Below are 25,514 nucleotides of genomic sequence, written 5' to 3'. Positions count from 1 at the left end.
CTGTCTCTCTCGCTTAAAAAAAAAAAAGGCCTGATAAGGGTTATCTACAAAAAATTCAGCTAAAATTATGCTTAATAGTAAAATACTGAAAGTTCTTCCCCAAGATAAAGAAAAAGACAAGGAATTCTACTCTTGCCACTTCTTTTTCTTCCTCTTCTCCTTCTCCTTCTCCTTCTTTTTCTCCTTCTCCTTCTCCTTGTCCTTGTCCTCTCCTTCTTCTTTTTAAATTAAGTGAGAGGCAGGGAAGCAGAGAAACAAACTACCACATGTGCCCCAACCAACTGGGATCCACCCAGCAAGCCCCTTCCTAGGTGGTGCTCTGCCCATCTGAGGCCTCTACTCTGTTGCTCAGCAACTGAGCTATTTTAGTGCCTGAGACAAGGCCGTGGAGAAATCCTTAGTGCCCGGGGCCATCATGCTTGAACCATTTGAGCTATGGCTGCAAGAGGGGGAGAGAGAGGCTCAGTGGTAGAGCGTCGGCCTGGCGTGCAGGAGTCCTGGGTTCGATTCCCGGCCAGGGCACATAAGAGAAGTGCCCATCTGCTTCTCCACCCCTCCCCCTCTCCTTCCTCTCTGACTCTCTCTTCCCCTCCCACAGCCAAGGCTCCATTGGAGCAAAGTTGGCCCAGGCGCTGAGGATGGCTCTGTGGCCTCTGCTTCAGGTGCTAGAATGGCCCTGGTTGCAACAGAGCGACGCCCCAGATGGGCAGAGCATCACCCCTGGTGGGCGTGCCGGGTGGATCCCGGTCAGGCGCATGTGGGAGTCTGTCTGACTGCCTCTCCGTTTCCAACTTCAAAAAAATAAAAATAAAAAATAAAAAAAAGAGAGGGAGAGAGAGAAAGAGAGAAAGAGGAGAGGTAGAGAAACAGATGTCACTTCTACTGTGTGCCCTGACCAGGAATCAAACCCTGGACTTCTCCACGCTAGGCTGATGCTTTACTACTGAGCCAACTGGCCAGGGCCACCCTCTTGCTACTTCTAATCAATGTTTTGCAGGAGGTTTTATCCTTGGAAACTAAACATAAAAAAATAAATAAATAAAAGAATCCAGTTAGAAAGGAAGAAGTAAAACTATATTCACAGATTACATGATCTTATATATAAAAAAATCCTAAGGAATGCACTAAAAAACTACTAGAACTAGTAAATGAGTTCAGTGAGGTTTAAGAATCAATGGTATAGCCCTGGCCGGTTAGCTCAGTGGTAGAGCGTCGGCCTGGCGTGCAGAAGTCCCGGGTTTGATTCCCGGCCAGGGCACACAGGAGAAGCGCCCATCTGCTTCTCCACCCCTCCCCCTCTCCTTCCTCTCTGTCTCTCTCTTCCCCTCCCGCAGCTAGGCTCCATTGGAGCAAAGATGGCCTGGGCACTGGGGATGGCTCCTTGGCCTCTGCCCCAGGTGCTAGAGTGGCTCTGGTCGCAACAGAGTGACGCCCCAGAGGAGGACAGCATCGCCCCCTGGTGGGCAGAGCGTCACCCCCTGGTGGGCGTACCGGGTGGATCCCGGTCCGGCGCATGCGGGAGTCTGTCTGACTGTCTCTCCCCCGTTTCCAGCTTCAGAAAAATACAAAAAAAAAAAAAAAAAAGAATCAATGGTATTTCTATATATTATCAATGAATGGTCTGAAAATAAAATGAAGATAATTCAATTTACAATAGTATCAAAAGAATAAAATGCACAGAAATAAATCTAACAGAGTAGAAAACTTGTAGACTAAAAACTATAAAACATTATTGAAAGAAAATAAAGAATATTTAAATATATAAAAGGACATCCCAGCATGACCAGGCAGCGGGGCAGTGGATAGAGTATCAACCTGGAATGCTGAAATCTCGGGTTTGAAACCCTGGGCTTGCCTGACCAAGGCATGTATGAGAGTGGATGCTTCCTGCTCCTGTCCCCTTCTCTCTCTCTCTCTCTCTCTCTCTCTCTCCTCTCTAAAATGAATAAATAGCCTGACCTGTGGTGGCGCAGTGGATAAAGCATTGACCTGGAAATGCTGAGGTCGCTGGTTCGAAACCCTGGGCTTGCCTGGTCAAGGCACATATGGGAGTTGATGCTTCCAGCTCTTCCCCCCCTTCTTTCTCTCTGTCTCTCCTCTCTCTCTTTCTGTCTCTCCCTCTCCTCTCTAAAATGAATAAATTTAAAAAAATTAATTTTTTTTGCCTGACCTGTGGTGGCGCAGTGGATAAAGCCTTGACCTGGAACGCTGAGGTCGCTGGTTTGAAACCCTGGGCTTGCCTGGTCAAGGCACATATGGAAGTTGATGCTTCCTGCTCCTCCCTACCTTCTCTCTCTCTCTCTTCTCTGAAATGAATAAATAAAATAAAATAAAAAATTAATTTTTTTTAAATGAATAAATAAATAAATAATAGGTAAATGGTCCTGTCCAGGTAACTCAGTGGATAACATGTCATCCCAGCATATTGAGATTGTGGGTTCCATCCCCGGTCAGGGCACATATTAGAAGCAATCAGCACACAGCTAATTGTAACAACAAGTTGGTATTTCTCTCTCTCTCCCCTTGCCCTTTCTTTTATCTCTCTCAATCAATGGAGAAATAAAATATAAAAATAAATAGGTAAACAACCTAAGGAGACATCTTTAAAAATTATTAATGAACCTGACCAGGCAGTGGCACAGTGGATAGAGCGTCAGACTGGGATGCAGAGGACCCAGGTTCGAAACCCCAAGGTCGCCAGCTTGAGTGCGGGCTCATCTGGTTTGAGCACAGCTCACCAGCTTGGACCCAAGGTTGCTGGCTTGAGCAAGGGGTCACTTGGTCTCCTGTAGACCCCTGGTCAAGGCACATATGAGAAAGCAATCAACAAACAACTAAAGTGCAGCAGTGAAGAATTAATGCTTCTCTTTTCTCTCTCCTTTTCTGTCTGTCTGTTCCTATCTGTCCCTCTCTCTGTCTCTCTCTCTGTCTCTGTCACACACACAAAAGTATCTTTAAATTATTAATGAAAGGTTTAAATTTCTTAAGCAACAACCAAAAACTGAATTTTGCTGCTACATGTAAAGTGGTATGCACTTGAAGAATTAAAGACATCAGGAGCATTCTACAGTAGACTTTTCAGTTTTCTTGGGGGAAAAGAGATTATATTCTGAGGGGCAAAATGGGAGGTGAGGTGAGGAAGGTAATGTATTTCAGTTACTGGGGTTAAATCAGTAGCTTGTACTGACATTTCAAGTTACACTTCCTAATTGAGGTTATTCTTACAATTACTTCTGAAATAACAGTGAATATATTCCTACCTTAAAACATTTATAAGGGTTCAATTATAACTTTCCTGTCTATAGATCCTTAAGTATGTACATCGTGCAACAGAAAACCAGTGAAAAGTAAATCTGCATGTCAAATGCCATGTTTTTTCAACAGCAGCAAACTAATGAGTTAATAGTTAAAACCCCAGGAAAAAATTAACTGGTTTGAAAACAGGTCTATACTGTAATAATTCTAAATATCAACCCTAGAATCCAAGTCTAAATTTCAAAAACACTTGGACTTTTCCCAAGACAAATTACAACTGCATTTGTAAGAAGACATTTTTCCAAAGAAGATATACAAATACTCCTTAAACACATGAAAGATGTTCAATGTGATTATTCATTAGGGAGTCACTTGGTCTGCTGTAGCCCCCCCCCCCCCCCCCCCCCCCCCGTCAAGGCACATATGAAAAATCAATCAATGAACAAGTAAGGAGCTACAACAAAGAATTGATGTTTCTCATCTCTCTCCCCTCCAAATCAAAACAACAAAAAGAAAGAATAAATGTTTTAAAAAACACAAAATACCACTTCAAAAACAAGTATTGGTGCCTGACCAGGCGGTGGCGCAGTGGATAGAGCGTCGGACTGGGATGCAGAGGACCCAGGTTCAAAACCCCGAGGTCGCCAGCTTGAGTGCGGGCTCATCTGGTTTGAGGAAAAGCTCACCAGCTTGAACCCAAGGTCGCTGGCTCCAGCAAGGGTTTACTCAGTCTGCTGAAGGCCCGCAGTCAAAGCACATATGAGAAAGCAATCAATGAACAACTAAGGTGTTGCAATGCGCAATGAAAAACTAATGATTGATGCTTCTCATCTCTCTCTATTCCTGTCTATCCCTCTCTCTGATTCACTCTCTGTCTCTGTAAAAAATAAATAAATAAATAAAAATTAAAAAAAACAAACAAACAAGTATTGGTGAGGATATGAAGAAATTAGAACTTTAATACACTGTAGGTAAGAATGTTAAAGGGTGCAACTGCAATAATTTTACAGTTCCTCAAAATGTTGTGGGGTTTTTTGTGGCAAAGACAGAGAGTCAGAGAGAGGGGCAAACAAACAGGAGAGAGAGATGAGAAACATCAATTCTTTGTTGCAGCTCCTTACTTGTTCATTGATTGATTTTTCATATGTGCCTTGACCGGGGGGCTACAGCAGACCAAGTGACCCCTTGTTCGAGCCAGCGACCTTGGGCTCAAGCTGGTGAGCCTTGCTCAAACCAAATGAGCCCATGCTCAAGCTTGCTAGCTCGGGGTCTCGAACCTGGGTCCTCCAGGTCCCAGTCTGATGCTCTATCCACTGCACCACTGCCTGGTCAGGCCAGTTCCTCAAAATGTTAAACATAGAGCTACCATATGACCAGCAATTCCACTTCCAGTTATACACCTAAAAGAAATGAAAACATATGTCCATATAAAACCTGTACACAGATGTTTATAGCAGCATTATTCAAAAATTGAAGACTACTCAAATGTTCAAATGATCAATACAGTATATAAACAAAATGTGGTATACAATGAAATATTATTCAGCAATAAAAAGAAATGAACTATTTATCAATGCTAAAACATAGATGAACTTTGAAAACATTATGCTGCCTGACTTGTTTTGGCTCAATGGATAAGGTGTCAACCTGTAACGTTGAGGTTGCCGGTTTGAATCCTTGGGCTTGCCCAATGAAGGCACGTACGGGAAGCAAATACTATAAGTTGATGCTTCCTGTTCCCTTCTCCCGTTTTCCCTCTTGCTTCACTCTCAAATCAATAAATAAAATCTTTTTTAAAAAATAGAGGAAATCTCACATATAAGGTAGCTTTTGCAATTTTGCTAAGTTACCCTGTCTTCTCAGCTTCCTTCTGTAGAGAAGTAATATGAAAGAGAAAGAAGAGGTAAACACATCACAGGCCTGGCCTTCTGGAGCAAAAGCCATTTGCAAAAATGAAGCTGGAGCGAAAGAAGTGCTGCTGTAGTTCTTTAATATCTAGACCCAGAAAAGATTGTTTTGGTCATAACCACCCCAAAATATACCACCAATGCTGTCTACCACTGTGGAGCAACTGAAAAGTACCACTAACACTTTAGAAGCCCTGTAATAAAATGGAAGTTATAAGAATGTCAGAAGAGAGCCCTGGCTGGTTAGCTCAGTTGGTTTGAGCATCATTCTGATATGCCAAGATTGCTGGTTTGATCTCCAGTTAGGTACATACAAGAATCAACCAATAAATCCATAAATAAGTTTTAAAATTTATTTAAATGATTTAAAACTCTCTAAAATCAGTGTTTTAAAATGTCATAAAATAGGCCTGACCTGTGGAGGCGCAGTGGGATAAAGCATCGACCTGGAGTGCTGAGGTTGCTGGTTCAAAACGCTGTACTTGTCTGGTCAAGGCACATATGGGAGTTGATGCTTCCTGCTCCTCCTCCTTTCTCTCTCTCTCTCTTTTTTTCTCTCTCTCTCTCACTCTCTCTCATCTCTAAAATAAATTTTTAAAATGTCATAAAATAAAACCCAGTCTGGCCGGTGGTGGCTCAATGGATAGAGCATTGACTTGAAACGCTGAGGTCTCCAGTTTGAAACCCTAGGCTTGCCTGGTCAACAAGCAAGCAATGAACTAAAGTGAAGCATCTAGGAGTTAATACTTCTCACTTCACCCCCCCTCTGTAAAATCAATAAATAAAATCTTAAAAAAGAAAAAGAAAAGAAAACCCAGGAGAGCCTCAGTGAAGGCATTATGAGGAAACATCCAAAATCCAATGAAGTGGCCATTTTAATCTCTCAGAAAAAAAATAAATGTAAGGAAGGAGTATTTATCAATCAGTTTAACTCAATGGAATGAAAGACTAAAAGAATTCCCTTGCAGTAATATTCAGGTTTGCAGTACACTGGGACAAGGGTAGGTGAGTGAGGGTGAAGAGCAATCCTTTAATAGTGATAAAGGCATAAAGCCAGCTCGATGACACCAATAATTACAATTATATAGCCTTGACCTGGCCAGGTAGCTCAGTCTGTTAGAACATCGTCCCAATACTCCAAGGTTATGGGTTAGATCTCAGTCAAGGGCACATACTGGAATTTACCATTGAATGCATGGGTAAGTGAAGCAACAGACTGATGATTCTCTCTTTCCCTTCTTTTCTCTCTGAAATAAATAAATAAGTAAATAAATAAATAAAAATTTAAAATCTTTTCTTTAAAATAACATAGCCTTATTCTGATTTTATATTTGCCTGTAATTAAATTTGAAGAGGATGAATTGTAAACAGTGGCTGAGATCAAGAGCCTAGGAATAAGAAAGATGTGGATTCATATTCTTCCTTTGTTATGTGACCATGAACAAGTCACTTAACTATCTGTTTAGTTTTCTTATCTATAAAATAAGGAAAATACTCATTTCATGTAATAATGATGAAGATCACCTGAGACAATGCCTATAAAAAGCTGAGCATAATGCTTGGCACTTAATACAGCCTCCATGTTTACTAAATGTTAGCTGTTTTTATTGTTTCTTCTGAACTAGTCTCTGGCCAATTGGTAATTGTGTATTGTATTTATCAGTATAAATTAATGATTTATATTACTGTATACTGTATACTTTTGTGTGTGGGTTAATATGAGTCAATTCTCTATAGCATTGATACATCATATAGTCCCTTCACTAGTCTATAAGCTCTTTTGAGATATCTTTGCATATATAGTACTCAACACAGTACCTGGTACCTGCAGATATACAATATTTTTTCAGCAAATGTATTATTATAACATTAGATTGTGACAGACATTTGGCTTTAATGGTGTTACAAAGTTTCATATTAACCCTTCTACCTCCAAAAAAAACAGTGAGATGAGAGTTATACTGGTACCACAGATTTGATTGGGAGAGAGGGGAAGGAAAAAAATTCAAAAATCAGGTGACAAATCTGCTTAAAGAAATGTCAGTCATGCCTGACCAGGTGGTGGCACAGTGAATAGAGCGTCGAACTGGGATACGGAGAACTCAGGTTTGAAACCCCAAGGTTGCTTGCTGGCTTCAGCATGGGCTCAGTGATTTGAGCGTGGGGTCACTGACTTGAGCATGGGATCATAGACATGACCCGATGGTCTCTGGCTTGAGACCAAAGATCACTGGCTTGAAGTCCAAAGTTGTTGGATTGAGCAAGGGGGTCATTCACTCTGCTGTAGTACCCCCACCCGCCCCAGTCAAGGCACATATGAGAAAGCAGTCAATGAACAACTAAGGTTCCGCAACAAAGAATTGATGCTTCTCATCTCTCTCCCTTCCTGTCTGTCTCTTCTTTTTTTTAATTTAATTTAATTTTATTTATTTTTTGTATTTTTCTGAAGTTGGAAACGGGGAGGCAGTCAGACAGACTCCCGCATGCACCCGAGAGGGATCCATCCAGCACGCCCACCAGGGGGCGATGCTCTGCCCATCTGGAGTGTCGCTCTGTTGCAACCAGAGCCACTCTAGCACCTGAGGCAGAGGCCACAGAGCCATCCTCAGCGCCAGGGCAAACCTGCTCCAATGGAGCCCCGGCTGCGGGAGGAGAAGAGAGAGACAAAGAGGAAGGAGACGGGGAGGGGTGGAGAAGCAGATGGGTGCTTCTCCTGTGTGCCCTGGCCAGGAATCAAACCTGGGACTCCTGCACGCCAGGCCGACACTCTACCACTGAGCAAACCGGCCAGGGCACTGTCTGTCTCTTCTTATCTGTCCCTCTCTCTGACTCTCTCTCTCTCTCTGTCTCTATCATAAAAAAAAAGAGAAAAAAAGGAAAGAGGCCTGACCTGTGGTGGCACAGTGGATGAAGCGTCGACCTGGAAATGCTGAAGTCGCCGGTTCAAAACCCTGGGCTTGCCTGGTCAAGGCACATATGGGAGTTGATGCTTCCAGCTCCTCCCCTCTTCTCTCTCTCTGTCTCTCCCTCTCCTCTCTAAAATGAATAAATAAATAAATAATTTAAAAAATATTTAAAAAAAAAAGAAAGAAAGAAATGCCAATCACATTTAAATGGGGTAAAAGAAAGAATGCTGCAAAAGCATTCCTGTCCTTTGCGTGGCATGTGGAGGTCCCACTCCTCCCCTTGCTTTTCTCTCTCTTTCGTTTTCTCTTCTCCTCTCCCTAAAATCAATACATAAAATCTTTAAACAACAAAAATAAAATGAAAATGTTCCTATCCTTTAAAAAGGACACTGTGGTGGCGCAGTGGGTGAAGCGTGGACCTAGAATGCCGAGATTGCTGGTTCAAAACCCTGGGCTTACCTGGTCAAAGCACATAAAAGAAGCAACTACTAAGAACTGATGCTTCCTGCTCCCCACGCCACCCTTTCTCTCTCTCTCCCCCTTCTCTGACATCAATAAATAAGAGCTTAAAAATAAATAAATAAATTTTAAAAGAAAAATAAAAGTTCAAGGATTAATAGGTTTGTGTGACAAAATATAAAAAGTAGTGTTTTGGGGAGGTTTTTTAGAAGTAGGATTTTAACATTTCAGTTTAATATGGATTAGGAATTCCAGTCTTTCTGTATAAAGAATTAACTTTAACAGTTCCAATATAAACTCAAGTCTCTGAAAGGGAGGCTGCAGTTGGGCTCCTTTGAGTAGAAGGTCTTAGGGAAGAAAGAGACAAATTATTAAAAGAGCCTTACGGAAAATAGTTTTCCAGTGAGTCAGGGAACTCAGGAGAAGCTGATCTTAAATAAGAGGATAGAGGCAAATGAGATGAAGCACTGAGAAAGAAACTTGGAGCAGAGCTGAAGGAAAGCTGTGGAAAGTGTAGGCTCTCTTAATTGCAGCGTCTATTATGTGAATGTTCATAAAGGATGACAGGAGCTCCTGGAATTTGGATTGAACTTAATTTGACTAATATTACTGTGTGTCCATTTTCTTCAGTTGCAACAAGAAGACATACAGAGCCCTTACTCTCAGGAAGTGAATAAGTAGAAAATAAAAAAAAATATTTGTTTAACTGTAAGGTAAAATACATAAAGTCAATCAGGGAAGAAAAAACAGAGAGTAGAAAGCAAGACTGAGATTCACATTCACTTGAAGGATCAAATAAAGCATTATGGAGGGAGGATCATTACACTCCAGGAAGGATTTTGGCAGCTGGAGACACAAAATGTTTGATACAAAGAGGACAGTTTGGGTAAAGTCAGGGATGGACAAAGAGCAGGGTGGTCTTGCAAAATAGCAGGTAGGTATGACATGTCTGAGAAAGAGTTGTGAGAATTTTTTTTTTAATTTAGTGTGTGTGTGTGAGAGAGAGGGATAGATAGGAAGGGAGAGAAATGAGAAGCAGTAGCTCATAGTTGTGACACCTTAGTTGTTTGTTGATTATTTTCTCATATGTCCCTTGATGGCTGGGGGACTGGACTTCAGTCAAGTCAGTGACCCCTGCACAAGCCAGCAACCTTGGGGTTCAAGACAGTGGCCTTTGGGCTCAAGTCAATGACCATGGGGTCATGTCTATGATCCCACGCTCAAGCCAGTGACCTTGGAGCTTTTTTTTTTAAATATTTTTTTTTATTTATTTATTTATTTTAGAGAGGAGGGGGGGAGAGAGAGAGAGAGAGAGAGAGAGAGAGAGAGAGAGAAGTGGGAGGAGCAGGAAACATCAACTCCCATATGTGCCTTGACCAGGCAAGCCAGGGTTTTGAACCGGCAACCTCAGTGTTTCCAGGTTGACGCTTTATTCACTGCACCACCACAGGTCAGGCTGACCTTGGAGCTTTGAACCTGGGTTCTCAGCATCCAAGGTCGACGCTCTATCCACTGTGCCACCAGCTGGTCAGGTGAACTGTGAAAATTTAAGTGCATATTTGGATGACCTTGCATTTAAAACAGAGGTGTTTGACTCTGGCCGGGTGGCTCCGTGGATAAAGTGATGACCTGACACACCGCAGGTTGTGGTTTCAATGCCTCCCCCCAGTCAGGGCATGTATGAGAAGCAATCAATGAATATACAACTAAAATGGAAAAACTAAGAGAAACAATAAATTGATGCTTTCCTCTCTCTCTCTTCCCTTCATCACCCCTCCTCTTCCTCTCAGATCAATGGGAAATTTTTTGAATATATGTAACCTGATTTATTGATGTTGCCCCATTAAAAAAATAAAATTTAAATTAAAAAAAAATCAATAAAAAAAAATAAAATGAGATGTTTTATTTATTTTGTCAAAATGGCCAACAATTTATACCTTTTGGGCACAAGAGCATTAAAGTTAGAACTGCAGAAGAGCTTTAGGAAGATTCACTGGCTATTAATGAGCTACTAAGACTGGCAGAGAGGAGGAATATTAAGAGGATATTGCCACAGTTCAGGCAAAAGGCTTTGAACTAGAAAGGATAACAGACTGGGGTGGATCACAAAGACCCCCGAAGGAAGGAGAATCAAAAAACTGGACAATTAGTTGGATGTGGGATGGAGTAAAGAGAATGACAGGATTAAAGACGACCTAGAGCCTGACCAGGTGATGGCGCAGTGGATAAAGCATCAAACTGGGACGCAGAGGACCCAGGTTCAGAAACCCTAGGTTGCTAACTTGAGCGCAGGGTCGCTGGCTTGAGTGTGGGATCATGGACATGACCCCATAGTCTCTGGCTTAAACCCAAAGGTCGCTGGCTTGAGCAAGGGGTCACTTGCTCTGCTGTCACCCCCGGGGCAAGGCACATATGAGAAAGCAATCAATGAACAACTATGGTACCACAGTGAAGAACTGATGGCTTCTCATCTCTCTCTCCCTTCCTGCCTATTGTCCCTATCTGTCCCTCTCCCTGTCTCTTTCCCTCTCTGCCTATATCACACATACACACACACACACACACACACACACACACACACACACACACAATCTAGTGATGTTGTACCTGATGTCTGGCAGACTGGTGGCACAATACAAAATGAATAAACTGATCTCACTGTTCTCAAAAACACCCCATGGAAAGAAATGGGAGCCCATAAATATGTATTAGATATAAACTTACAGTTTTTGCTTCCTCCAGAGAGCTCCCTCTAATTCTTTCCTCTGGCTTTTGTGGTGTCCTCTAATACTCTAGAATCCTCTTGTCTGCCGGGCTTCTTAAGAGAGGAGTTAATGCAGTTCTGTTTAGCTCTTAAGATGTTAACTCTTTGTAGATCAGAGTATGAGGGCTGTGCTTTTTCTCTGTGCATGTCGTAGTTGGAGAAAAAAAAGATTTGAGAAAAGAAAGAAAAGATTCGTTAATATATCAACTTCTCAACTAAAACTATAGCTGAAAGCATGATTATTTCATGTGTGGTACCATAGTTGTTGGTGTTGGGAGAATGATCTTTAAATCTTTCTATGAAGGGTAACAACAGGAGGAGATATTCTGGAACCCTGAGATCTTTTTGAAGAGAACAAACCTTGCTCCATTAGTGGGATCAATGGGCCTACTCAGTCCACATGTGCCAGGACCCTCAGAATGTGCATCTCCCATTTTACTGTGACCATAATTTTCAAACCAAACATTGGAATGTAGTTATGCAATAACAGGACTTAATATTTAAAAATTAGATGTTCTTAAAAATTCTGCCTGATTGGTCACTGCATTCATATTATATATTAAGTGAAATATGATCATAATTGTTAAATGAAATTTTCACTTTAAAAAATTCTTTTGCCTGACCAGATGGTGGTGCAGTGGATACAGCATTGGACTGGGATACGGAGAACCCAGGTTCGAGACCCTGAGGTCGCCAGCTTGAGCGCGGGCTCATCTGGTTTGAGCAAAGCTCACTAGCTTGGACCCAAGGTCACTGGCTTAAGCAAGGGGTTACTCGGTCTGCTGAAGGCCCGTGGTCATGGCACATATGAGAAAGCAATCAATGAACAACTAAGGTGTCGCAACGAAAAACTAATGATTGATGCTTCTCATCTTTCTCTGTTCCTGTCTGTCTGTCCCTATCTATCCCTCTCTCTGACTCTCTCTGTCTCTGTAAAAAAAAAAAAATTGTGTGTGTATGACAGAGACAGAGAGACAGAGAGAGGAACAGACAGACTGGAAGGGAGAGAGATGAGAAGCATCAATTTTTTGCTGTGGCACCTTAGTTTCTCAGTGATTGCTTTCTCATATGTTTCTTGACCGGGGGGGCTACAGCAGACCGAATGACCCCTTGCTCAAGCCAGCAACCTTAGGTTTAAGCTGGTGAGCCTTGCTCAAACCAGATGAGCCTGCGCTCAAACTGGCGACTTCAGGGTCTCGAACCTGTGTCCTCCGTGTCCCAGTCTGATGCTCTATCCACTGCACCACCGCCTGGTCAAGCAAAATTTTTTTATTTTATTTTATTTATTTATTTATTTATTTGTATTTTTCTGAAGCTGGAAACGGGGAGAGACAGTCAGACAGACTCCCGCATGTGCTCGACCGGGATCCACCCGGCATGCCCACCAGGGGTGTCACTCTGCCCACCAGGGGGCAATGCTCTGCCCCTCCGGGGCGTCGCTCTGCCGCGACCAGAGCCACTCTAGCACCTGGGGCAGAGGCCAAGGAGCCATCCCTAGCGCCCAGGCCATCTCTGCTCCAATGGAGCCTTGGCTGCGGGAGGGGAAGAGAGAGACAGAGAGGAAGGAGAGGGGAGGTGGAGAAGCAAATGGGCGCTTCTCCTATGTGCCCTGGCCGGGAATCGAACCCGGGTCCCCCACACGCCAGGCCGACGCTCTACCGCTGAGCCAACTGGATAGGGCCAAAATTTTTTTATTTTAAGTGTGAGGAGGAGAGATAGACAGATTCCCACATGTGCCCCGACCAGAACACAGCTACATCCTTCTGAAGCTGATGCTTGAATCAAGCAAGCTATTTTTAGTGCCTGAGGCTGATGTGCCTCTGACCAACAGAGCCATCCTCAGTGCCTGGGCCCAGTGCTTGAACCAAGCGAGCCACTGGCTGCAGAAGGGGAAGAAGGAAAGATGGGGGAGGAGGAGAGGAAGAGAAGAAGTTGGTCACTTCTTTTGTGTGCCTTGACTAAAATTGAACCCAGGACATCTACACACTAGGCCAACGCTCTATCTACTGAGCCAACAGGCCAGTTCCAAAATTCTCTTTTATACACTCATTGTGCACATTTAAAAAGCTGCTATTCTGCCTGAACAGGCGGTAGTGTAGTGGGTAGAGCATCAGCCTGGGACACAGAGGACCCAGGTTCGAAACCCCAAGGTCACCAGCTTGAGCACAGGCTCACTAGCTTGAGCACAGGGTTTCTGGCTCGAGCATGGGATCACAGACATGACTCCATGGTTGCTGGCTTGAGCAAGGGGTTACTCTCTCTGCTATTGCCTCACAGTCAAGGCACATATAAGAGTACAATCAATGAACAACTAAGGAGCCTCAACAAAGAATTGCTTCTCATCTCTCTCCCTTCCTGTCTGTCTGTCCCTATCTGCCCCTCTCTCTGTCTTTCTCTCTCTGTCTCTCCTGCAAAGAAAAAGAAAAAGCTTCCATTTTTGTTACTGACATGAAAAGCTGTGATTCCCAGGAGGGTGAGCAAATATTTAATGGGCCCTGTGTGACTTCCTTATGTCCTATTAAATAATAAAATAAATGTGGAGGAAATTATTAGAAAGTATGGAAACCATCTAGAACACAAATTTCCCAGTGAAAATAGGAAACCTCACCATAATTTTTTTCAAGTCTAAATGGCAGAGTTACAAAAATTGGCCTTTTCTGCACTCAATATTGTTCCTTGCCCAAATTATTTCACAGTGAATCTTGGGTCTTCTTTCCTTTATTGGTTGATCTAAGCAGAGATAGTGCTGGCCAAAACTTTGAAGTAGGCCAGGTTTGTGTTTGGTAATCTTACTTTCTCTTTTCTGAATTTCTGACTTTTGTTTATTTCTAAACATTTCCTTCTACCTCTTTCAGGCAACCAGTTATCTTCTGTTTTTTCCCTGAATATCCTCATTACATCTTAGCGTGAAGTGAATGTAGACCATTTCATTTTTCTACTAGGCTTAATATCCTTTATAGGGAAGCAAAATTTGCCACACTCAAACGTCTCTCTGGCATGAGGATTATTTTATTTTTAAGAAATGAAAGACTTAGGAAAAGTTATTGAACTTCCCCCATAAACTACACAAAATAATTTAAGATAGAAGGCCTGCCTACCCCAGTAAGAACTACCACAATAGATAACTATAGTATAATATGAACTATGTATGGTAAGACAGGAAATAATCCCTTAGGATCAAAGTTCTCTTTCTGACCCATTGTCTCTAGATAGCCCAGCAAACATTTGTTTACTAAACATGAGCTCTTCTGTGGTGGCACCGTAGATAAAGCATCAACCTGGATGGAACACCGAGGTCGCTGGTTCAAAACCCTGGGCTTGCCCTGGCCGGTTGGCTCAGTGGTAGAGCGTCGGCCTGGCGTGCGGGGGACCCGGGTTCGATTCCCGGCCAGGGCACATAGGAGAAGCGCCCATTTTCTTCTCCACCCCCCCCCCCTTCCTCTCTGTCTCTCTCTTCCCCTCCCGCAGCCAAGGCTCCATTGGAGCAAAGATGGCCCGGGCACTGGGGATGGCTCCTTGGCCTCTGCCCCAGGCGCTGGAGTGGCTCTGGTCTCAGCAGAGCAACGCCCCGGAGGGGCAGAGCATCACCCTCTGGTGGGCAGAGCGTCGCCCCTGGTGGGCGTGCCGGGTGGATCCCGGTCGGGCGCATGCGGGAGTCTGTCTGACTGTCTCTCCCCGTTTCCAGCTTCAGAAAAATACAAAAAACAAACAAACAAACAAAAACCCTGGGCTTGCCCAGTCAAAGCACATGTCAGAGTTCATGCTTCCTGCTACTCTTCTGTCTCTCTCTCTCTTCTCTAAAATGAATAAATAAAGTCTTTTAAAAAATAAAAAAATAAACATGAACTCTTTTCAACTCCCTGTGAATTGCCTTATTTCCCTTTAGAGTCCCTGTGGACTCTCCTTAATCCAGAATGACATACACAGCTCGTTTTGCCTTACTGTTTTAGAATGTTCACGCTTATGTGAATTTCTTTTTTTTTTTTTTTTTTTTTTTTTAATTTTTTTTTTTTTTTTTTCTGAAGCTGGAAACAGGGAGAGACAGTCAGACAGACTCCCGCATGCGCCCGACCGGGATCCACCCGGCACGCCCACCAGGGGCGACGCTCTGCCCACCAGGGGGCGATGCTCTGCCCATCCTGGGCGTCGCCATATTGCGACCAGAGCCACTCTAGCGCCTGAGGCAGAGGCCACAGAGCCATGCCCAGCGCCCGGGCCATCTTTGCTCCAATGGAGCCTTGGCTGCGGGAGGGGAAGAGAGAGACAGAGAGGAAAGCGCGGCGGAGGGGTGGAGAAGCAAATGGGCGCTTCTCCTATGTGCCCTGGCCGGGAATCGAACCCGGGTCCTCCGCACGCTAGGCCGACGCTCTACCGCTGAGCCAACCGGCCAGGGCTTATGTGAATTTCTAGTGCATATATGTTTTTGTTTGTTTGTTAGTGTGAGAGAGACAGACAGACAAACAGGAAGGGAGAGAGATGAGAAGCATCAATTCATAGTTGCGGCACCTTAGTTGTTCACTGATTGCTTTCTCATGTGTGTATTGACTCGGGTGGGGAGGGGGTGCTCCAGCCAAGCCAGTGATCTCACTTGCTCAAACCAGCAACCTTGGGCTTTAAGCCAGCCAGCTATCTTTGGGCTCAAGCCAGTGACCATGGGGTCATATCTATGATCCCACACTTAAGCTGCTGACCCTACATTCAAGCTGATGCCATACTCAAGCCAGATGAGCCCATGTTCAAGCCAGTGACCTCTGGGTTTCGAACTGGGGTCCTCAGCGTCCCAGGCTGACATTCTATCCACTGTGCCATCCCTGGTTAGGCTATCTTAACCATTTTTTTTTTTTTTTGTATTTTTCTGAAGCTGGAAATGGGGAGACAGTCAGACAGACTCCTGCATGCCCACCAGGGGGCGATGCTCTGCCCCTCCGGGGTGTCGCTCTGTTGCGACCAGAGCCACTCCAGCGCCTGGGGCAGAGGCCAAGAAGCCATCCCCAGCGCCTGGGCCATCTTTGCTCCAATGGAGCCTCGCTGCGGGAGGGGTAGAGAGAGACAGAGAGGAAGGAGAGGGGGAGGGGTGGAGAAGCAGATGGGCGCTTCTCCTGTGTGCCCTGGCTGGGATCGAACCAGGGACTTCTGCACGCCAGGCCGACGCTCTACCACTGAGCCAACCGGCCAGGGCCTATCTTAACCATTTTTAAGTGTACAGTTCAATAGTGTTAAGTATACTCACATTATTGTAAAACCAATTTCCAGCACTTTATCTTATAGTACTGAAACACTACACCCACTAAACCAGGGGTCCCCAAACTTTTTATTTATTTATTTATTTATATTTAAATTTTTTTATTTATTCATTTTAGAGAGGAGAGGGAGAGACAGAGAGAGAGAGAGAGGAGAGACACAGAGAGAGAGAAGTGGGGGAGGAGCTGGAAGCATCAACTCCCATATGTGCCTTGACCAGGCAAGCCCAGGGTTTCGAACCGGCGACTTCAGCATTTCCAGGTCGACGCTTTATCCACTGCGCTACCACAGATCAGGCGGGGGTCCCGAAACTTTTTACACAGGGGGCCAGCTCACTGTCCCTCAGACCATTGGAGGGCCGGACTATAACAAAAACTATGAACAAATCCCTATGCACATATCTTATTTTAAAGTAAAAAAACAAAACAGGAACAAATACAATATTTAAAATAAATAACAAGTAAATTTAAATCAACAAACTGACAAGTATTTCAATGGGAACTCTGGGTCTGCTTTTGGCTAATGAGATGGTCAATGTGCTCCTCTCACTTACCACCAATGAAAGAGGTGCTCCTTCTGGAAGTGCGTCGGGGGCCGGATAAATGGTTTCAGGGGGCCGCATGCGGCCGCTGGCCATAGTTTGGGGACCCCTGCACTAAACAATAACCCCTGTCTTCCCCTTCTTTCAATCCCTGTTAACCACCATTCTACTTTTTTATATTAATTAATTAATTAATTTTTAGAAAGAGAGAGACAGGGACGGGCAGACAGGAAGGAAGACAGATGAGAAACATCAACTCATAGTTGTAGCACTTTAGCTGTTCATTGATTTGTTTTCTCATACATGCCAACCCAGGGGTCTATCCTAGTCAGTGAGCCCCCTGCTCAAGCCAGCGATGATCCCAGGCTCAAGTCTCAATATTCCAGGCTTTATCCACTGTGTCACCACAGGTCAGGCAATTCATAGAAATTTAGCAAGGCTTTCTTTTGCTTTATTAAGTTTGCAAGTTATAGAGACAAAAGAAGGGCCCTTGGAGCTTAGGAGAGAGAGACAAGGAAAACTTGCCTGGGAGAAGGGGATGGGGAAAGGCTTGGGGATACTCCATAGAGAGATAAGCACTGGGCCCCCCCAGCCTTAGGCCTTTTAAGGGCTGGGATTTTAGGGTTGATCCCTGGGGAGGATGTCAATAGAATATTCATCAGCCTTTCAGGTGTGTCCTTTCAGGGTTGTGATCTCCACTGATTTGTTGGCAGCTAGGCAGGTGGTCATTTGTCATGTCATATTCTTCATCCTCATCGCAGCTGGTCCTGAGGTCAACTGTGGAGTCACTTGATCTGGTTTTGCTGTTTTTCTGGGCCTGGAGCTTAAGCATAAAGGAGGCCTAGATGTTATCTTTAGGGCTTAATGCTTAAGGGAGAAATCATGCAAGGACTTGCATGAGGGTCATTTGAGGCTATTCTCCTGACTTTGTTCTTCTTCTAAGGAAGTCTACCACATGACTAGCAATGTGCATCACCAGTGATATGAAAGGTCAGGGGGTCTAAACTGCATAACCAGTGATATGCTAGGAGAAGAAAGGTGAGGTTCTTGTTTTTACAGTTTTGCCCTTTGTTAGGCACCTGGGGCTTTCTGCCCTGGTGCCCTTCTGTACCTGTCTCATTGTCCTTGCTCTCATACGTGCTCATGTCCATTTAAGTGCTTAACACAAAAGGATCTGGACCAGAGCTTATATAATATTTTTATATCATTTAGATATTTGCTCAAAAGGTCAGTTTCTTACATAAAAGTAAAATAAGCACTAATTACTAAATGTAAGACTTGTCAACTGAAAAGCACTTTGTAATGAAAAATTACCTCAGGATAAAGTCTTGTGCTTTAGAGCAGAGGAGAACAGATGGCAGGTGAGTTAAGGAAGGCTTAACCTATAAGAAACTAGATTTAGGTCATTGCTAGGATGAGAAAAGAAGAACAAGGAGACAAAGAAAAAGATGCAGAAAAATATTTGGTATTGTTCACATAAGAAACTTCCAAACCTGTGAGGATTTTTGTGAGTTTATTTTTTTCAGGAGACAAAATCTCAAATGATTGAGAAAATGCTCCAGAAAATGGCAGTTTTATCACTTATTTTAAACATCAGATTCAAAGGGAAAGACTTAAGGGGGCTACATGAAATCCATTGGTAACAGACTAGAGCAGTGGTTCTCAAAGTGTGCGCCAGGGAGCACTGGTGTGCCCAGATTTCCAGGTGCGCCCTACGGTATTCCAGAGAAATCTGTGCCTGTTGGGACCAAAAAACCAACAGGGTTTTTGGAGTTTAGATTTTTTGGGGACAGAAGTGTAGGGAATTGGCTGTAAGCTGACAGTCTGCCCAGGCCCCCACCTCACTTGCCTGATTAAGTTGTAAAAAACTGTTAAACTGTGGTGCTGGACTGTTTACACTACCCCCCCCCCCCCACCACCATGTTCCCTGGAAAGACTGGAGGCAATTTTCTTCTATCCTTTGTTTGGTATAAAGTTAAGATTTGCTAATGGCCTCACTTTGCCCTATAAATAAAGCAAGATGTGGTTTTTGGGTATGCTTTTTCTTGCCAGCAGCAATTACAGGGCCCTCCCGACCCCATATTTTCTTTTTTTTAATTTATTTTATTTTATTTTTTACAGAGACAGAGTCAGAGAGAGGGATAGATAGGAACAGACAGAAACGGAGAGATGAGAAGCATCAATCATCAGTTTTTCATTGTGACACCTTAGTTGTTCATTGATTGCTTTTTTCATATGTGCCTTGACCTGTGGTGGCCCAGTGGATAGAGCATCAACCCGGGACACTGAGGACCCAGATTCAAAACACTGAAGTCACCAGCTTGATTGTGGCCTCACCAGCTTGAGCATAGGGTCATCGGCTTAAGCCCAAAGGTTGCTGGCTTGAAGCCCAAGGTAGCTGGCTTCAGTACAGACAGGGTCACTGGCTCAGCTGTAGCCACCCTTCCAATCAAGACACAAATGAGAAACAATCAATGAACAGCAAATCAAACTTCATGCTTCTCATTTCTCTCTTCTCTCTCTAAAAAACTTTCTTTTTTTTTTTTTTAAGATTTCTTTTTTAAAAATTTTATTTATTCATTTTAGAGAGGAGAGAGAGAGGGAGAGAGAGAGAGAGAGACAGAGAGGGAGAGAGAGAGGAGAGAGAGGAGAGAGAGAAGGGGGGAGGAGCTGGAAGCATCAACTCCCATATGTGCCTTGACCAGGCAAGCCCAGGGTTTTGAACCGGCGACCTCAGCATTTCCAGGTCGACGCTTTATCCACTGCGCCACCACAGGTCTAAAAAACTTTCTTAAAGTAAATAAATAAATGAATTAGCCTAAAATAATAAGGTAAAAGTTTAACTCCCCAAATGTATTTTGAAATAAATTTCCAGGCTCAAGATGGAGCTGCTTCTGCCAGGATGTCACCTAAACAAATTAAGTTTCTTGCTCCTGTGAAAGCTCTGCTTGACCAGAAATCCAGTCATTCAATCACCAAAGGCCATGCAACTCTGGGCTCTTCTTGTTCCTTCATCTTCCTAAAATTTTTATTTACTTACTGATTTTTATAGAGACAGAGAGAGAGAGAGAAACATTGATTTATTGTTAAACTTATTTATACATTCATTGGGTGATTCTTTTTTTTTTTTTTTTTCAGAGACAGAGAGAGAGTCAGAGAGAGGGATAGAGAGGGACAGACAGACAGGAACGGAGAGATGAGAAGCATCAATCATTAGTTTTTTGTTGAGCATTGCGACACCTTAGTTGTTCATTGATTGCTTCTCATATGTGCCTTGACTGCGGGCCTTCAGCAGACCGAGTAACCCCTTGCTCAAGCCAGTGATCTTGGGTTCAAGCTGGTGAGCTTTTGCTCAAACCAGATGAGCCTGCGCTCAAGCTGTCGACCTCGGGGTCTCGAACCTGGGTCCTCGGCATCCCAGTCCGACGCTCTATCCACTTCGCCACCGCCTGGTCAGGCACATTGGATGATTCTTGTATGTCCCCTGACCAGGGATCAAACCTGCAACCTTAGTATATTGGGATTCCCCTCTAACCGAGTGAGCTTCCTGGCCAAGAGTGATCTTTTTAAATAAAGTCAGATAATCGGCCCCAGACAATCATGCCGTTTCTGCTCTGCCAGTTTTTACTTTCTACAAGTTTTTGTTGCCTGAAATCCTTCAAGAAGCTACTGAGGAACGCTACTGCTTACCAGGCACGGAACTCTTCCAGTTCATGCATTGTTTTCCCTTGAATAAAGTATATCAAACTCATTACTAAATTGTCTAAGTTTTCTCACTTGATAGGAAACCGATAGCGTCCTTGTGAATCTCTCTGGAATTCAGAACTTATTCCAAACTAATGCATCCAACTTCATTTACAGATACATATATCCCTTAAAATATTTGTTCTGCACCTTGCTTTCCCTAACAGTGGAGGGAAATCTTCCCGCTTCTTAGTAAAGGACTGGCAGGCGATGACCTGAGTCAATAGGTTGGAGACAGGTCATTTCAGGATGATGGAATCAAGGGCCCATATTTTGGTAGGGGAAGGGGGAGACAGATGTTAGGCCAATTTGGTTGGCTTGTGTAGTGTATTAGTGAGATGAGGTGGCCAGAGGATGGGGTATTTCAGGCCAGCATTTTAGACTTCCTTTGCTTTTTGTAGTAGACAGGAATAGGTAAGTTAGTTGGTTTGGGTGAGACATGGGTTTTATGAAGATAGGCTTGACAGGCTAAGTGAAGCTGTCCAGGAGGGAGCTGACATTCCAGTCTGGTACTGAGAAGGAATTTGAGGTTGGAAAAATTGCCAGGCTTATTAGGTTTTTGCACGTGGCTGAGTCTTCTCTTTTCCCTCATCGCTCTAAAAAAACGCTTTTTTGTATCCACACCGAATGGCGGAAGATTCACTTGGCGGTTCAACTTATTCCTAGGTCTGGAGATAGGGGAGGTCCTTCCGGTGCCCGCTACCTACCCAAATCCCCTACTGCATCCCCGCCCGAGCGCAGCGGGAATTCCAAGATATGGGCGGTCCTTCTATAGACCCTCTAGGGAGCAGAGATAGGCTCCCGCGGTCGCCAATCAAACCTCCCGGATACCCGGATGTGAAGCGGTGCGTGATACAAAGGCGAGTTTCCACCCAGCGCTTCCTTAGGTGCAATGGCCAATAAGCATTTCTAAGGAGATGAATGACAGGAATAATAACCAGTCACAAATTAGTTTCGCTCACGCATGTGGAAATTCTTTCGCTTAGTCTAACCCACTACTGATTGTGATTGGGCAGAATTGTGAAGAGCGGTAGAGTTGTCTAATTAGAAGCGGGAGCGAGAAAAATTGCAGCCAATAGGAAGAGTCTCAGGAGTGGGGCGGGGGCTAGGCCTTCGCCTCGGCGGCAGAGGAGACTCGGGGGCCATTTTGTGAAGAGACGGAGACTGAGTGGTTTTGCCCGCGTTGCTGACCTCGAGCAGCAGTCGGCATCTCCACTTGGAACCCGGGAGTAGGAGATTCAGAATCGAATCTCTTCTCCCTTCTCCCGCCGGGTAAGTAGAGGAGACGGAAGCACGGGAGGTGTTGGGTTCCTCCAGGAGCGCAAGGGTTGTGGGAGGACGAAAGAACCCTTCCGTCGGTGATGAGGCCCTTACTCTGTCTTGTAGTGGGGGGTTAAATCGTCTGTGGGAGCGAGTTTTATAGGCCTCAGCCCCTGAGTAGATTTAACCTAGTGTCCTCGAGGCCACAACCAGAAGGGGAAATGTCCTTTTTTTGTTCTTTTTGTGTGTTAACGGCTGCTTTCCTTTCATTTTTCAAGATCATGAGGACTCCCAAGAGAGATCACGAAAGGGAAGATCGAGCTGCTCGTTAACGTAGTTGAAGTTAATGTAGTGCTGATGCTTCCTGTTAAATTTAAAAACTGGGCGGGGTTTCGGGAAGGATTACCAAGTAGACGTTGTACCGCAAGCTTTTAAATTTTGGAGCGTACCGCGGGGCATAAGAATAATTATAACAATAGGTTCATTATTTCTGATTACTTTTGTTTTACTTCTCTGAGAAAATGATAGACCTCTGTTTAAAAGATTGTGTTCTCTTTGCAATAATAATTAAAGCTGACTTTTTATCTGCAGGTGACAGATCACTTGAAACAAAAGTTAGTGGAACTTTGCTTGAGGTAGGTATTGTTATCTTTCTTAGAAACTGAGTTGGTTTGCCAGGGTCATAACTACTAAGGAATTTGACCACGAGGTTAAAAATCAGGTGGTTTTACCTAGCTATTGGAATACTAGGCACTAAAGGTACTGTATTTGAATTTTTACAAGAACATAATTACAGTAACCACTAGCAGTAACTGGGACTTCCCAAACTGCACTTGGGAAAAATAGTTGCAAAAATTGTATTTATTATAATGTAATGTCCCAAGAAGATAAACTTCAAGTTTAATTTTCAGGATAATCTGGCATTAATTTTTCAGACCATTTAAACTGACAAATTCATAAAATACTTCTTATTAAATATTGTAGTGCCTCCTATTTGCTAGGTTCTGAAACTTGTTAAAATTTTGTTAAGTTTTATAAAAATTGCAGAGGTTTCAAAGAAATATCACATTCTCTTATCCAAGAAATGGTTGTTTTTGTATTTTTATTGTGTAAGATTTAGTTGATTTTAATTTTTGTGATGTGTTATTCTCACAAATTAATGTTATTAAGCACAGTGTAAACCAATACTGCAAGGTAAATTTATCCTTTTAAAAACCTGCTGGGGGCCCTGGCCGGTTGGCTCAGTGCTAGAGCGTCGGCCTGGCGTGCAAGGGGTCCCGGGTTCGATTCCCGGCCAGGGCACACAGGAGAAGAGCCCATCTGCTTCTCCACCCCTCCCCCTCTCCTTCCTCTCTGTCTCTCTCTTCCCCTCCCGCAGCCAAGCCTCCATTGGAGCAAAGATGGCCCGGGCGCTGGGGATGGCTCCTTAGCCTCTGCCCCAGGAGCTAGAGTGGCTCTGGTCGCAACAGAGCAACGCCCCCTGGTGGGCGTGCCGGGTGGATCCCAGTCGGGCTCATGGGGGAGTCTGACTGTCTTTCCCGGTTTCCAGCTTCGGAAAAAATACAAAAATAAAATAAAATAAAATAAAAAAAACCTGCTGGGGCTCTGGCCGGTTTGCTCAGTGGTAGAGTGTCGGCCTGGCGTGCAGAAGTCCCGGTTTCGATTCCCTGCCCAGGGCACACAGGAGAGGCGCCCATCTGCTTCTCCACCCCTCCCCCTCTCCTTCCTCTCTGTCTCTCTCTTCCCCTCCTGCAGCCAAGGCTCCATTGGAGCAAAGATGGCCCAGGAGCTGGGGATGGCTCCTTGGCCTCTGCCCCAGGCGCTAGAATGGCTCTGGTCGGGCAGAGCGGCGCCCCGGAGGGGCAGAGCATCGCCCCCTGGTGGGCGTGCGGGGTGGATCCCGGTCGGGCGCATGCGGAGTCTGTCTGACTGTCTCTCCCTGTTTCCAGCTTCAGAAAAATACAAAAAAAAAATAAATAAAAACTTGCTGGGTAGGAAGTAAAAGTACTCTTATTCTAGATACCCATGTATTAGTTGAGTCCTTACATTGTAATGTAATAGGAATCAGAAGTATCCCCCTTTTTTTTTAAAGCCTAAACATTTATTATTTATTACATGGGTTTAAAACTAAAATTTGTTACTACAGAATTGTTAGAAATGTGATAAAGCATGGTGATTGTTTAATTTAGGTAATCATTTATTTAATAAAAAGTAATGTCAGGAATTGATAAGTTCTAAGTGAGTTGAAATTAACTGAAGGGCACTTGACTTGCCTTGAGGTGTTATATCACCATGTACCAGGCTAACAATTCTTTTTTTTTTTTTTTTTTTTTAACAATTCTTTTGAGTTAATGCCTATCTGAACTGCTTTGGCTACAAAATTAATATCTGAAACAATTCTAGATGTGGTTAAAAAATTTTAACTTAAAGTTTTAGAGAGGGGAAGGGTGACAGAGAAACATTAATTTGTTCCACTTATTTATTCATTCATTGGTTGATTCTTTTTTTTTTAAATTTATTTATTTACTTTTTTAGATTTTATTTATTCATTTTTATTAGAGAGAGAGGGGAAAGAGAGAGAGAGAGGGAGAGAGAGAGAGAGAGAGAACGGGGAGGAGCAGGAAGCATCGACTCCCATATGTGCCTTGACCAGGCAAGCCCAGGGTTTTGAACCGGCAACCTCAGTATTGCAGGTCGACGCTTTATCCACTGCGCCACCACAGGTCAGGCCCCATTGGTTGATTCTTGTATGTGCCTTGACCAGGGATTGAACCCACAACCTTGACGTATCTACTGAGCGACCCAGCAAGGGCTAGATGTGTTTTCAAATAGGTAGGCATTAGCAACGTTAACATGTTGGGTAGAGAAGAAGGGTTTAAGAAGGATGACTAAATTGCTGGTCTTCTGACCTTTTTGTTTTCCATGCTGATGCCATGGGAGTGCTTGGTGGTATTTGCTGTTCCTTCTGTAGAGAATGTAAACATAGCTTATATTTGTAATTAGGTCTTAGGAGGGTTTCACATAAAATGCAATGTTGTTTTGGTTGGAGTTAGAAACAGGCAAGGAATAAATTTCAAAATACCTAGTTATTCTAATATTAAAGGTTATTTTAATTGGTGAAATTGTGAGAGATTAACTGGGGAGTGTAACAGTTGAAGGAATCTTGGCCTAGGAATTAAGATAACTGGATTGTATTCACCCCTCTGCTGGTTTATTATCTGTGTCAGGCAAATGACTTGACTTAAACTTTCTGAATTTCAGATACATATATACTATATGTATATACATGTGTGTGTGTGTGTATATATATATATATGTAAAAACAAATGAGTTAGAAGTCGGAAAGTAAAATAGAAATCTAAGTCACTTAATTAGATTTCTATTTTACTTTCTCATCGCTGTAACTCATTTGTTGTCGGAAAGCTGGAAAAGATACT

General features: G+C 43.6%; 2 protein-coding genes across 16 annotated transcripts in view; one reads left to right on the top strand and one right to left on the bottom strand.

Moving 5' to 3' along the window:
• RPGRIP1 (RPGR interacting protein 1) overlaps window positions 1-11,309 on the bottom strand; it is an 80,285-nt gene extending 68,976 nt beyond the window's left edge. For 6 of the 8 annotated variants that reach the window (XM_066388214.1, XM_066388216.1, XM_066388221.1 and 3 more), the window contains exon 1: window positions 11,252-11,309. The gene's annotated coding sequence lies outside the window, so the exon portion shown is untranslated. Of the gene's footprint in view, window positions 1-8,052; window positions 8,105-11,251 lie in introns of those variants that run through there. The other 2 variants (XM_066388217.1, XM_066388215.1) reach the window with 2 other exon arrangements.
• A 10,633-nt stretch (window positions 11,310-21,942) lies between these two features.
• Window positions 21,943-25,514, top strand: part of HNRNPC (heterogeneous nuclear ribonucleoprotein C) — a 79,451-nt gene continuing 75,879 nt past the window's right edge. For all 8 annotated transcript variants that reach the window (XM_066388226.1, XM_066388231.1, XM_066388230.1 and 5 more), the window contains exons 1-2: window positions 21,943-22,089; window positions 22,669-22,712. The gene's annotated coding sequence lies outside the window, so the exon portion shown is untranslated. The remainder of the gene's footprint in view (window positions 22,090-22,668; window positions 22,713-25,514) is intronic.

This window comes from Saccopteryx leptura, chromosome 6, assembly GCF_036850995.1.
Source record: "Saccopteryx leptura isolate mSacLep1 chromosome 6, mSacLep1_pri_phased_curated, whole genome shotgun sequence".
NCBI classification, from domain to species: Eukaryota; Metazoa; Chordata; class Mammalia; order Chiroptera; family Emballonuridae; genus Saccopteryx; species Saccopteryx leptura.
This window is presented reverse-complemented; position numbering and strand designations above follow the sequence as displayed.